At 40.6% G+C, this 14152-nt stretch overlaps 1 protein-coding gene across 2 annotated transcripts in view; it reads right to left on the bottom strand.

The window, feature by feature from the left end:
• Positions 1-14152, bottom strand: part of large1 (LARGE xylosyl- and glucuronyltransferase 1) — a 174541-nt gene that overhangs the window by 149412 nt on the left and 10977 nt on the right. The window lies entirely within an intron of this gene.

Raw genomic sequence — 14152 nt, 5'->3', positions numbered from 1 at the left:
CTAGATAGTCCATCATTTCTTGGTTTCTATCATGTGTATCTTTTTCCGTGGGCACGCTATAGAGAAACCAAAGACACCGTTACATTCTCTGGCTTGTGCAGTTTGCAATGAACGTTGTTCCCAGCCAATAGGATCAGTGTATCTCAAGATACCCCCAAGCTAAGCAAATTAATCTCACACTCCCCATTGGGCCCACATGGGAAAGATTGACAGTGGAACCCACGAATTAGAAGATAAGGTCATAAAACTGGCATCCCTGTGTAGCCAATAAGAAGACGAGTTGATTGATACCAAACATGGCCAACAAAAACTATTCCTGTGATCTCTTACAGCTCTCTGAAGGCAAAGATATGGACTTCTGATGGCATTTCACCATTTCATAGAATTATGATTACTTATTTCTATAAATCTATAAATGTACTTCTTTCAGACATATCTGTGAGTGATGTGGATGTGTTTTTGTATTTCAGAAGTTTTGTATTTAGCACTTTTTGGGCTTTTTTAGAAATAAGAAATAAGACAAACGCACAGACATATCTGTAGAAATACATTCATATAAAATCCATTTTATAAGTCATTTTTTTCTGGATTGTTTCTGTTCTAAGTTGAGACATGTGGCTAGAGTACTATGTTAGTTTATAGCCCCTATAATATGCTTACAGTAGTGCTTTTTATGAATTTTTCAGATGATTTACTTGGACGGAAATAGAAATTCTGTGTTCTAACCTCTGTAGCTCTGTGTCAGTAAGGCCTAGTGTCACACTGCCACTAGAAACAACAAGTTGGGAGTGTTACCTTCCCAATGAACTCAGGGTCATCCCAGAGGGCCAAAGCATGTGGAAACAGCAGCACTTTTTTAAGCTTAAAAATTTAGGCGAGAAAAACATATATTTTCAAGTATTACTGAACAGGCTAACTCATGTAATTTAGAGGTGTAGCTGCCTGTTGTAACCAGGGAGCACAAGACACTGTCTGCGCATCTTCGCATTTCTTTAGACAATAACATAAGAGTAGTCATTTACTTGAGCATGGAACTTCATTGTTGACCTTGGGATCATTATGTTTGACAAAATAATCATAATTCCACTGTCCACTTACTAGGTTTTTTGGAGCTTTCAGCCACATCTCACAGTTGCCAAAAGTCAAAATCAAGTGACCAATGTCAGTCAATTGTCATGTAACCAAGGCTCAATATTACGGTCACATGACGCCTAACCCAGTTCTTTTACTCAAGAAGACCATGGTTCCTTTACAAAATCACTTATTATGCACAACATACTCAATATGTATACTAACGTTCAACATACTTTGTGGCAGATTGAAGCTGTAATTTTTAACATCACTTCCTGAGAGCTTCCTTGCCGGTTGGAGACACGTAACCATGGTAACCCCTGCCGACCTCAACTCCAGGTGTATCGCCAGATAGTACATAATACTGAAAAAGGTAAATAACTAGACCAGCAAGAAATACGTAGAAATGTTATTTGAAGCGTTATTGAAGTTACGGAGCTGCCTTGGTTAGTGTCCGTTCGTCTTTTATGAAAAATGTTACTATCGCATTGCATGTGGGATACTTATGAAGCTGTGTTCACCGGTAATAGTATGGAATACACATAGTATTGATTTAATACTACAGTTTTGGACATATTAAAAAATCTCACATCTTGTTGTAAGTGAACTAAATAGCATGTTAGTATGGAATTTCAGACACAACCCATGAGAAGCAGTAAAAAGACATTCAGAGATTAAAAAAAACAACAGAATATGATAAGAACACATTGAGCACAACCAAGCATATGTATTACAGCCACACACAGTCATCAAAAGAACGAAGATGAAAAGCAGACTCTTTTATGTGGAGGTTAGCAGAGAGGACATTACAGCTTTACAGTATGTATGTCATTGGAGTTTCAAACTTGTCGGTAAGCTTAGTTTTGTAGACTTGACATGTAAATCTGTAACCACAGTTTTCTACACAAAAATGAACAGGCTAGCCAAGGGAGAGAGGGCGGGATTCCCAGCTTCTGACCAATCAGTGTCTTTAGAATCGTCACGCACAAACCAGTTGGTTGGTAAACGCTGTCAGGCAACCCAGACATCTTTCAGTCAACTTGCCTAACCCTATTAAACACTGCCAGGCCTCTACAACTGCCAGTAATTCAACCACTTACATTGACTTGTATTTAGTGTAATATCAACTTTTTGGAAAGTTAAAAAAAATATATACATATTTTTGGGGGATTAAGGTTGATTGAGTTAAGTAGCTAACAAAAGCCAGATAGCTAGCTACAAACAAATGATCCATGGATGTTGGCTTGTGGCAATATGTAATATATTTACTGTATTATATCATACAATTACCAAAAGTCATCAGATATTTTAAGGTAGCCGTGATAAAGCCTCTCTTGAAGAAACTCACCCTCGATCCTGAGATCTTAGCCCACTATAGACCTATACCTAATCTCCCCTTTCTCTCCAGGATCCTTGGGAAAGTAGTGGGTAATCAGTTATGTGATTTTCTACATAGCAATAGTGTATTTGAGATTTGGATTTAAAATGCATCATAGCACAGAGACGGTTTGAAAATTACTAACAACCTTCTAGCTGCTTCAGACAAAGGACTTGTCTCGTTACTTGTCTTCCAAGATCTTAGTGCTGCAGTAAACACTATTGACCATACCATCCTGTTACAGAGACTGGGACATTTAGTTGGCATTAAAGGAATCACCGTAAGCTGGTTCAAGTCCTATTTCTCTGATTGATCAAAATTTGTTGATGTTCATGATAAATCCTCTAGGAATGCTAAAGTTAGCCACGGCTTTCCACAAGGCTCAGTGCTTGGACCAATTCTATTCACCATATACATGCTTCCTCTAAGCAATATAATTAGGAAACTAAACTAAATTAGCATCCACTGTGATGCGGATGACACCCAATTATTATAATTTCCCAAGCCAGATGAAACCAATCAGTAACTAAACTTCAAGCATGCATTAAACATTTAAAATCATGACCTACAATTTTCTGATGTTAACTTCAGACAAAACTTTATATAAATTATAAAAGTTATTGTGCTGGGCCCTAAACACCTCATTATTTAAAGATATAGCTATATATATCCTTTAACGCCCATCTAAAACAAACCTCAAGAACAGCCTTTTTTCAACTACATAACATTGCCAAAATTAGGCAAACCATGTCTCAAAACAATGCTGAAAAACTAGTCCATGCTTTTGTCGCTTCCAGGCTGACTATTGTAATTCCATACTATCAGGATGCTCAAATACGTCCCTTAAGACTCTCCAGCTGATCCAGAATGCTACAGCGCGAGTTCTGACAAGAACTAAGAAAAGAGATAATATTTCTCCTGTATTGGCTTCTCTGCATTGGCTTCCTGTAAAATCCAGGACCTAATTTAAAATCCTTCTCCCCTTGTCTAGAGTCTTTGAAAGTAGAATGAGAGCCAGAACGTTAAACTATCAGGCTCCTCTCCTGTGGAACCGGCTCCCAGTCTGGGTTCAGGAGTCAGACACCATCACTACATTTAACAGCAAACTTAAAACTCTCCTCTTTGATAAAGCTTATTAGTTAGGGAGTGAAGAGTTACAGCATGTGCGTCAGTTTGGTTTTGAAATGTGGTGGGGACAGAGACGCATTCAGTGCATTTCCAGAAGTGTTGGGTACAAGTCCTGTAGCCTATTAATCTAAATTAATAAAAACCTGGTTTAATGGACCTTAAAAAAAAAAATCTAACCCAAAGTCCTATTATTCTTGACGTTATCTGACATTAAGAGTTTCTGCTTCACATTTTAGGCAGGACAGTGGACCGGCTTTGGGTTGACTCCCCACAGTTCTTATGGGCTTTAAAAGTCACAATGTGAAAAAAGGTTTCATTTTTCCTGGTTCGATTTTTTGACAGCGGTTTTGAAGAGCAATGTGAGAGAGATATTTGGTAATCATTGATCGTTGTTTTAGGTACATTAGAAACACGTAAGCCTTTTCATCACCATAGGCGCCAATGAAGAAGAAAGCTTTAATGTGAGAACGTCTCTAATCGTTGGATTTTGGTTAAGTTCTTTTGACAGGCTTAAGTGTTCATGACAAAATCTGGCCATGAGATATTTGGTGATTAGTGGTCGTTGTTTAGGTACATTAAACCACATCAAGCATTTTCATGTGTCCCGACAAGCCGTGTTGTGAACAGAGGAGCGTGTATTCAGCGGAGCAGCAGAGCAGCTGTGTCCGTGCACGCATTGTGTGGATAGAGATTTATGTAGATTTGTTGTTGGTTTTTAACTAAAATGAGCTCAACAATGCAAAAGCATGTGCGTTTTCCTTTAAAATTTCCATTACGGTCTGGATTGTCTGTTTTAGTTCGGCCTGTGTTTTTGTCCACTGCCCATTTTGACACCCTGGCCGGTTTGTCAGGTATAACAGTAAAACACAAATACAGCACGGCGCTCTGGAGGTGTGGAGGAAAGTTTATTTTGCATTATGATCCTTGACAACAGCTAAGTGGGTCACTTGTATAACTTGTTGATTTACTGTTGCATAACTATTATTATTGTTTTGTGTTTCATTTATTAATTGTATGTGTTTCATTTATCAACTGTATATTTGTTTTGTGTTTCATTTATCAACATGGTTTTGAGGCAGCTGCGCCGGACCCACCAGGAGATCGGCTGGGAGCGAGGACTGGCCCCTCCGCTCACACCCAATCCCTTGTTTGTTAAGAGAATAAAAAGACGGAGAATCCCTCGGTCCGACAGAGCCTGCTGTGAGTCGCGTACGAGACATCCAGCCACGTTGATGCTGCTCTGTCCGGACTGACAACTCCTGTGTCGAGGTAAGAGCTTTGAAGTAGTGTATACTTTGCATCACGTATTGAGTTTTGTGCAAGCCTGTGGCTTGGAAGCCTGTTGCTTTGCTGTATTCTGTGGGAAATAAAGAGACACATTTATTTTAGCAGAAAACGAGAGAGAGCCAGACAAAAGCAAGAGTAAAGAGAGAAAGAGAAAGCAAAAGCAGACCAAGAGGAACAGTTGGAATATTTGTTACACACAAGACAACATGCTACTGAAATTACATTTAATTAATGAGGGAAGTATTGAACCAGGGCTTGACATAAGCAATGGCTCGGTGGCATGGGGCCAGTATAAAAGTATGTTGGGCTAGTTGATTGGCCAGTCTCTAGCCTGCATGGGCCAGTCACAGTGGTTCTGTCTACGTCAGAATGTGTGCTGCCAAAGAGGGAGGCGGACAACCCATCAGCTGAGCCAATTCATGACTGGACAACGGGGAAACAACGACACAATCCAGCAAATGGTGAAGTTAATCAATACCGATTACCAGATCTTGAAGAGTGAGCTCCCCTTCACTGCTTATGAGTTGTTCTTCTCACAAAGAATGGCAAAGATGTTGGCTCAACAACAGTGCCAAAGATTTGGAAACATTCTACAATCATTCCTGGTGTAAGAACCCCAGAGTCTTAAATTACTAGCTCTCACCTCATTGGTGATACAGACCTTTGAGACATTGGTTAGGCAGAATTTCCTGAAGCAGATGGTGAAACAGTTAGACCCTCTCCAGTTTTCTTATTGGGCTAGAAGAGGTTTTGAGGATGCAAAGCTTACTGTGTTCAATTTCTTTTACCAACATTTGGAACCCTCAAAAACTCATGCTAGGCTGCTTTTTAATTGACTTCTCTTCAGCGTTCAATACCATTCAGCCCTACTTGTTGGCTAAGAAACTACTGTCTCTTTTCTAGATTGAATCCTAAATTAATTGGCTGGATACTGGATTTTATGTCAAATAGGTTGCAGTGTGTTAGGGTTAATATTGTCTTCTCCTCAAAAGCCCTTACTAGAATTGACAGCAAATTATCTTTTCAGAACAACACAGATGCTGTCTGTAAAAAGGAAAACAGAGACTTTTTTTTGAAGGAAGATGAAATCATTCAGCGTGTCCAGGACCCTGATGACTCTGATTGAATCAGTCTTGACATTATGTATTGTATTTTGGTACAGTGGTCTTTCAATGATTAGCAAGCCTGAGCTAACAAAGCTGGTAAACGTAGCGTCTAAGGTGGTTGGGGTACAGCTACCACATCTGCAACATATATATGATAAACAGGTCAGGGGGAAGGCAAACCAAAATTTTAAATTTCCCAGATCACCCACTCTTTGGGGAGTTTAATTGGCTCAACTCAAATCGCTGTTTTGGATAAGAACTAGACGTGCTATGGATTCTTTTGTTCCAGTGGCTATTAGGAACCTGAATTTACTTGATTGACATCTTTTGAAATTTGTGTACACTATGTGATTATTTATTCATTCATTCTTGTCCATGTTCATTCACAGATTTACCTGTCCAATTGGTGTGTACTATCCAATTGGATTCTGTCATTCGTTTTGGAGGAAGCAGGGTTTCCTTTGACGTGTTGACATGTGTCCTGTGTGGTTTGTAAAATGTTGTTAGCATCTGCCGTGCTTTTTCTGTTTTCTGTGTATATGTTTTAGACATCCTGCTGCACACTAAATTTCCGTTCATTAAATAAAGTGAAACTCGAACTTGAGCCCCAAAAGAAATAGTTTAGAACAATTTTGAAATCAGGCTATCATCCACCGGCCGACTTATACCTCAGAAGATCTTTTCCTTCAATCGATGTATCAGCATTACCCTAACTCATAGCTGTGACAGGCAATTCTCTGAGTCGAGTGGATGGTTATCACTTAGGGAGCTTTCTCTTCTACACTTGGCAGTTTAGCCCCATTTCTTACAAAGCAGCACTATATAGTTCTCCTTTCCCTGAAAATATACTATAGCTTTGTGGTTTGGAACAATATATATATATATAAAAAAGACAAGTAGGCCTGTAAAAAAAATGTTGTCTCAGAAATATTGCAATTACCAATATAATTCTTTTTATTTGATGAAATAATAGTTTGAATATAATATAGATATATATGAAATGAGGCCGGATGTCTGGATCTGAGCTCTGATCAAGGAGGTTGTAAGCACATTAGACGTGCTGGGCTCTGGTCTGGACAGGAAATTGGGTCCACTCAACCAGGTGGTGTTTTTCAGGTGGGCAGTGGGGACAAAGCTTGTTGGGTGATCTGCAGGGTTCTGATCTGTTGGTAGATTGCGCCACTGGTCTGGACGAGATGATCTTCAGATGCAGGACATAACAGATGCATATCTTTGCTAGTTTATTTATATTTGCTAGTTTAGCAGTTTTACATTAATTTGAATGAAAATAAAACGGAGTGTATGCAGGCATACACAGGCATGTACTGTATGTAGGCATGCAAAATGGTGCAGCTTTGAGTCTAGGAGCTCTGACGTCTTACACAAGGTCAGCCATGGCCGCGGGAACTAGGTGTGCGGAGGGTGCTGCAGCACCCCCTAGGGAAAGGACAAAGTACTACAACCATAATTTAAAAAACTAAACACATTTTGTTTTAATAAATTGATTATTAATATAAACCTAATCCCTTTCAATCAAAATTAAATGTAATACATTTTAAAATTTGGTAAGTATGAGATAAACACATCATTTGATTAGAATGATACTGCTGATCTGACCAAGAGCGAGGCGCGCTCCGCACATCTGATGCTCTTTCATGAGTGAAGATACCAATTGATTTCTCGTCAACAGTAGCTAGCCTAGCCATGGCCCAAAAGCGCATTTTGGACTTTTTTATACAACCAAAGGCTAAAAAGCCTAAAAAATTGGAGGCAGAAAACTCTGTTACAACTGTAACCGAAAGTAGCAGCAGCACCTCTGCATTGTTACCCCCAGGGCGATCCTGCTAGCAACAGGCGACAAGGGAGCTAGCCAAGCTAGCCGCATCAAGGCAGCCGTGGAGGGAACATCAACAAAGGCAACTCCATGCTGCCAGCCTCGAGGTCACAGTTTTCCTTCTAGACGTTTTGGAGATGAGGATTTTTCCCGTTCTTTTCAGCCGCAGTGGTTTGAAAAATGGAGCTGGATAGACTATGACATTGAGAATGATTGCACTTTCTGTTTTGGCTGTTGAGAAAATATGGTGGCTTCCCGTCAGCATGTGAGTAAAAATAGGCTTTTCGTCAAGAGAGGATTTTTTTAACTGGCGCAAGGGATCTGCTAAATTTTGTCTGCACGAGAAATCGGCCATTCACTAACTCACCCAACCCTCATCCACGTACACGGGGACATCGTTGCCCAGTTGGATATTCATGCAATGATGAAAACTTTGATCAGTGTCAACCCGGAGCGCAAATACCCCTTTGGAGTGTTTTGACTGCAGCACAAGGTAAGAATTCTGGTTTATTATAATGCTGTCGCCGTGCAGTAAGTTGGCATTATTTATCAACTGTTCAGTGACAATTCAACTGAAAGTTAATGTAGATGCCATTCGCACTCTTGCGGGGTTAGAAAAAACGCCAATAAGTGCTTTACTCTCTAATATTGCCGCCAAAGACCAGCAAACAGCAAGGAATGTCCTGGAGATATTATTTCGCTCCATAGCATTCCTGGGACGAAAAGGAATACCGTTTAGGGGTGACACAACTCGTGAGGGTGTGCTCTATGACCTGATGCTGGAACAGACTTTTAATTAACCCAAAGAAGAAGAGTGGATAAAGAAGAGGGATAATTGGATGTCTGACACAATACAGAATGAGATAATCGAACAGTTTGCTCAGGCTGTTCAAAAGGACATAGTAAGTCGCGCATCAGACTGCCCGTTCTATGGACTGACAGCTGACAGCATCACGGATATCAACGCTACGGAACAATTCTCATGCAGCCTTCAATTTGTTGACAGTAATGATCAGTCTCACTGTAAATTCTCGGGATTTTACTCGAGCCCTGACACAACTGCAGAAACGCTGTTTAAGTGTTTGAAAGACATCTTTGTGAGATTGAACATCTCTTTGGATCGCCTTCAAGGATATTGTTTTGATGGTGCAAATAAAATGTCGGGCCGCTTTTCCGGTGTTCAGGCCCAAGTGAAGGAAATATGCCCCCAGTCCTTGTATATTCATTGCAGCAACCACTCCCTGGACCTTGAGCTGCAAGAAGTTGCACGTGAGGTGAGCTGAGTAGCTGAGAGGTTAAACTTCGTACAGGGTGTTGCAGGTGTTATCAAAGAATCTTCAAAACGCAAACAGCTTTTTGAAAAACTTTTCGGCTGTGATGACATAATTGTCAACATTTTAGGACTATGCCCAACGAGATGGTGTGTGCGCACCAAAGCAATTCAACGCTGCTGAGCAACGTACGCTGTTGTTTTGGAGACACTGGAAAGACGATAGAGGTTTAAGAGGGGATGCAAGGGCAAAAATATCAGGACTGCACAAACAGGCACTCAATGGAAAAACTCTTTTCAGCCTCCTCTGCTGCAAAGCCCTTTTTGGGCCCTGTAAAACTTTGGCAAAGAGCCTTCAGAGTCAAGTGCTCTTGGTGCCATTCCTTGTGTAAACCTGCTCAAGGTCAGAGTAGGGTCACTGAGAGATGACAAGGTGGTGGGTGAAATGGTAGAAAAGGTGAAAGTGTGTGCTACCCAGAATGTTCTGAAGATGCCAGATGCTGAGCCCAGAGTAAGCAGAACACCTGCCCGCTATTGCAAAACTGTCGACCCTGATGCGTTGTCACAGGCAACAGGTGAACTCAAATGGAAAGCTGACTTTTATGAAGCTCTGGATTTGGTCCAGTCTGAACTCACCAAAAGATTCGACCAGACAGGGAGGAAAATAGCTGCATTCAGGGTAGGGCTGCACAATTAATCAAATTTTAATCGTGATCACGATTTTGACTTCCCACGATCAAATTTGCGTGATCGAGCGATTATTTTTTTGAAGCGTCATTTCATAGAACGCTCCGGGTTTTTTGCAAAGCCAATCTACCGCTACTAACGTCTGATCCTGAGCCAGTCAGAGTAGTTCACTGCACCCCGTGCATTTTAGTTTCAAGATGTAGACAGTCCCAGAGGACAGAGTAGCGTGAGGAAAACTCAACAGATAGCAGTCGGTAATACGTCGGTCTTGAGGTTTACCAGCTTACCAGTAAACGCAACATTTTGTTCCGTGTGTGATGTTTTTCAGACAATAGCATTAACCAGTGCTAGTCGGTGCTAGTAGCATCTGTTAGCTGGTAGCTTAAGCACCGGTGCGTTCTACATAATTATGTCCTCGCATCCGCTGCAATGCCGTTTATATGGATATGATTTAATTTTGCGTTATATGACCCATTTTGTCTGTAAAGCCGTGCCTGTGTTGGATCTTTCTACGCTCTCTCGTCTTACTCTCCGCGCCCGCCACACAGCGACAGCGGTCCACACTTCTGTCATTTGTCTACAGTTTTAATTGTTATTAACAGAGCTGTATTTTCTTAAGCATGAAAGGCAAACTTGTATTTGTACCAGTGTTTCTGCGGGAACTCTGCCATCGCGGCCGCTACGACGAAGAACACAGAAGAAGTTATTGAATGCAACTAACTTAGTAACTTGAGTAACAGCGTGTGAGGCGGAGCTGCTGGAGCTGCTGGACCTGGACCTGGACCTGGGCCAGAGATGTGACACATGGCCAGAATATCATTGTTCATAAAAATGCAGCGCAATGACGATACAGACGTTTCATACACACGACGTGTGTCTCCGCCATTCGACCCGTGCTGGACCCGTTCATAATGACCAGCCTTCTCTCTGTGAGTACGTCCATCACACTCCCTCTTGCAGTTATATATAGCCTATGTGATGATAACATTTGTGGAATGATTAAAATCAACAAACAATCGTGAGAAAAATCGCAATCAAAATTTTGATCAAATTAATCGTGATTATCATTTTGGCCATAATCTAGCAGCCCTAATTCAGGGAGAAGACAGTAACTGATGCAGCAAACAGCCGCATATCATCGGAACTTGACGCACAATCTCTTCAGCTTCCTAAACAGCTTGACACAGGGCGACTGCACCTTCAGCTCCAAATGTTGGGAGATGTGTGTAAAGAGAACGACTCCCCATGCGAGACAGTACAAGAAGTTACCACACATCTGTCTAACCTGCACCCTCAAACCAGAGCTCTATTTGAAAAAGTAGAGGATCTTATAAAACTTTGCATGTGCCTACCGATCTCTGTTGATTCTTCAGAGAGAACTTTCTCAATCCTTAGACGCCTTAAAACCTGGCTGCGGAGCAGCATGTCCCAAAAAAGACTAACTCACCCCACCCTCATCCACGTACACAGGGACATCGTTGCCCAGTTGGATATTCATGCAATGATGAAAACTTTGATTAGTGTCAACCCGGAGCGCAAATACCCCTTTGGAGTGTTTTGACTGCAGCACAAGGTAAGAATTCTGGTTTATTATAATGCTGCCGCCGTGCAGTAAATTGGCATTATTTATCAACTGTTCAGTGACAATTCAACTGAAAGTTAATTGTAAATATTGGAGATAATTGTGTTTTTTTACACGCGTGTAAGACTACTTGGAAACCCAGAATGAGGTCACACTTATTTTTAACTATCCAACCGTATGGTTATAAAATGATTAGGCCCAGCTTAACACATGTTAATAACGTTTGATACATATGGCCCAATATCTTTAAGCATTTAATTTGCTAATGCTGCGCTACAAAAACTCAAGGCTGCATTTCTCTATTTCAATGTTTGTGTCAGGACTGCGTGTGGGGGAGCAGTGGCAACCAGCAGAGAGCGGGGACTGGCTTGCGCTTGATTCCCTTTAACATAATTTTTTTTATACACTTGTGTTTAGGGGCTCCGTTTTTGAGCTTGTAGTAGGCCTAATCTGTACCAATGAGCCGTGTGCCTATATCCTGCATTACTCGCGCCTAGCGCCTGTTTTGTATTATGGACGTTATTCTTGTTTTTTCCCTTGTGGAGTGTGCATGTTTTCCAGTATTACATTTTGAAAATTTATCAAACACCCCCAATTCAAAATATGTTCCCGCGGACCTGAGGTCAGCTGTGAAACTTGGGGATTACTTTTGATTGCAGCATGAAATTTGACAAGCAGATCAGTAATGTTGTTAGAACAAGCTTTTTCCAGCTTTGTCTGCTGGCCAAAGTTAAGCCTTTCCTGAGTAGGCGCGACCTAGAAAAGGCCATTCATGCTTTTATTAGTTTAAGGTTAGACTACTGTAATGCTCTCTTTGTTGGTCTGAATCAGACATCCATCTCACGTCTTCAACTTGTGCAAAATGCTGCTTCTTGCTTTTCAACAAAAACATCTAGACGTGAACATTTTACTGTTTTCTAAATTCACTCTTTCTATTGTATGATGTGTGTCTTTACTCTTGGTTTCTGATGTTAATCACTTTGGATACTTGCTGGTCGCTGTAAAGTGCTACATAAACAAATTTTGATTGATTGATTGATGAAAACCCATGTGAAAACACACTCATGCTGGTCCCGTGCCAAATGAGAGTAGTATAGTAGATTTATATTCCGAATGTGCTTTACACATGTCCGAAGGATGCTTATTAAAACCCAATCAATACCGGCATAACCCACATGTATTAATCGGGAAAGACTATACTCGAAAAAAATGCCTTATTCAGAATATCCCAACAGAATATGCTGTTTACATGACCTGTATTAAATTCTAAATATTTCCATATTCTGAATAGTGAAATATATAGTGTGTATGTAAACGTAGTCACTGACAAGTCTACTGAGTGGTGTAGGAACAAGTATGGTTACCTGTGGCAGTGGAAATTAGGCTTGAGCATGTGCACTGAGTTCCACGACATATAAAATAAATAAATACATATTAAAGAGTGTGTGTGTGTGTGTGTGTAAATGTGCTGTATTTATATGTGTGCAAAGGTTTCTTCTAGACGTCCCACTGGATCAATATCTAGTTTCCTCTGTAGGAATCAATAGCACATGACTGTGGCAGTGACAAACTTCACGCCAAAGGAGTAGAATATCTGTGGACACCTTTCATGAAAAGGAAAGGTGTCAAATATCACATCTTGCTATACGAGACTTGGATGTATGGATAATCATTTCTCACAGGATTGCATTGGCTTACACAAGAGAGCTCCAACATTGTATCTGCACAGATAAAAGCAGCCAATATTATGTGCCTTCTGAACAGCAAGTCATTTTGGGGCCAAGCAAACAGCTACTACGTTTAAACAATTTTCACAATTCCTGCTTGGTGCAACAGCCTTTACCTAATATTGACTTATACCTACACAGAGAAATTCCCAAGCAGCCCAGTGTCTAAAAAGGGAATGTTTAGAAGGTTAGAACGAATCAAATTCAAAGGGAAATTATGAAGAAGCAATGACATTTTAATCAGTGAGTAACCGACTAAAACATTCTTTTTTTACTCAAGCAACAGTTGTGATGAAGAAATATTAAGGTTTAGTGAAATTTCAGTGGCCAACTCCCAGCTAATTAATGCATTAGTACTCTAAAGCTATGAAGAAAAATTTGGCAAAATCTTTTGGAAAACACTATACGAGCATGTACTTGCAGAATGTAGCCCTATCCACGTGTTGCGCACATACAGTATCAGAATGATCAATGAGTTTGCCAATTTATTGGGCCAACAGTGGGATATATTCAACCTTCAGAAGAAGTTTTTGAATGCTCCGTTTTTAGTTCAAGATGTTATTTCAAGTCTGTAAAGCTTAAATTCATCCAGGAAAAAAATATGTATCTTATTTAATTGTACGCTTTGTCCCGTTGCCTGTCCCCAATGAGAGTATGACATGTCACATGTGTCAGGCACTAAGAACGAGAGGAAATCTTCAGTTGACATTCATATAGAAGCATGTGGACATATCACTGCCTCAGGATAGAATATGTAGATGGATTACAGATGTAAACAGATCTTATTAGAGTTTGATGGGACAAAAGAAAGTGACTCAGAAATGAGTGTCCCCCCTACACTTAACGCCCCCCAGCCTGATTTTCCGTTGCAGCTGCTGGGATCCCATCTCAAGTTGGTCTCTAGTTCAAGTTTGTAAATTACATGTACAGTAATTTAACTGTTCGTTATGTTATAAGTGTATATAGCAACACAAGTGTTGTTATGAATCTGTTTCCTGTAACAACTCTTCCCTCCATTAAGGACATTTCATCACAGCGCTGTGTGTCCCGAGCCCGAAATATAATCAAAGACCCCACACACC

This window comes from Etheostoma cragini, chromosome 23 (assembly GCF_013103735.1).
Source record: "Etheostoma cragini isolate CJK2018 chromosome 23, CSU_Ecrag_1.0, whole genome shotgun sequence".
Lineage (NCBI taxonomy): Eukaryota > Metazoa > Chordata > Actinopteri > Perciformes > Percidae > Etheostoma > Etheostoma cragini.
Note: the sequence above shows the minus strand (reverse complement) of the source record. Positions and strands in the feature narration are given on the sequence as shown.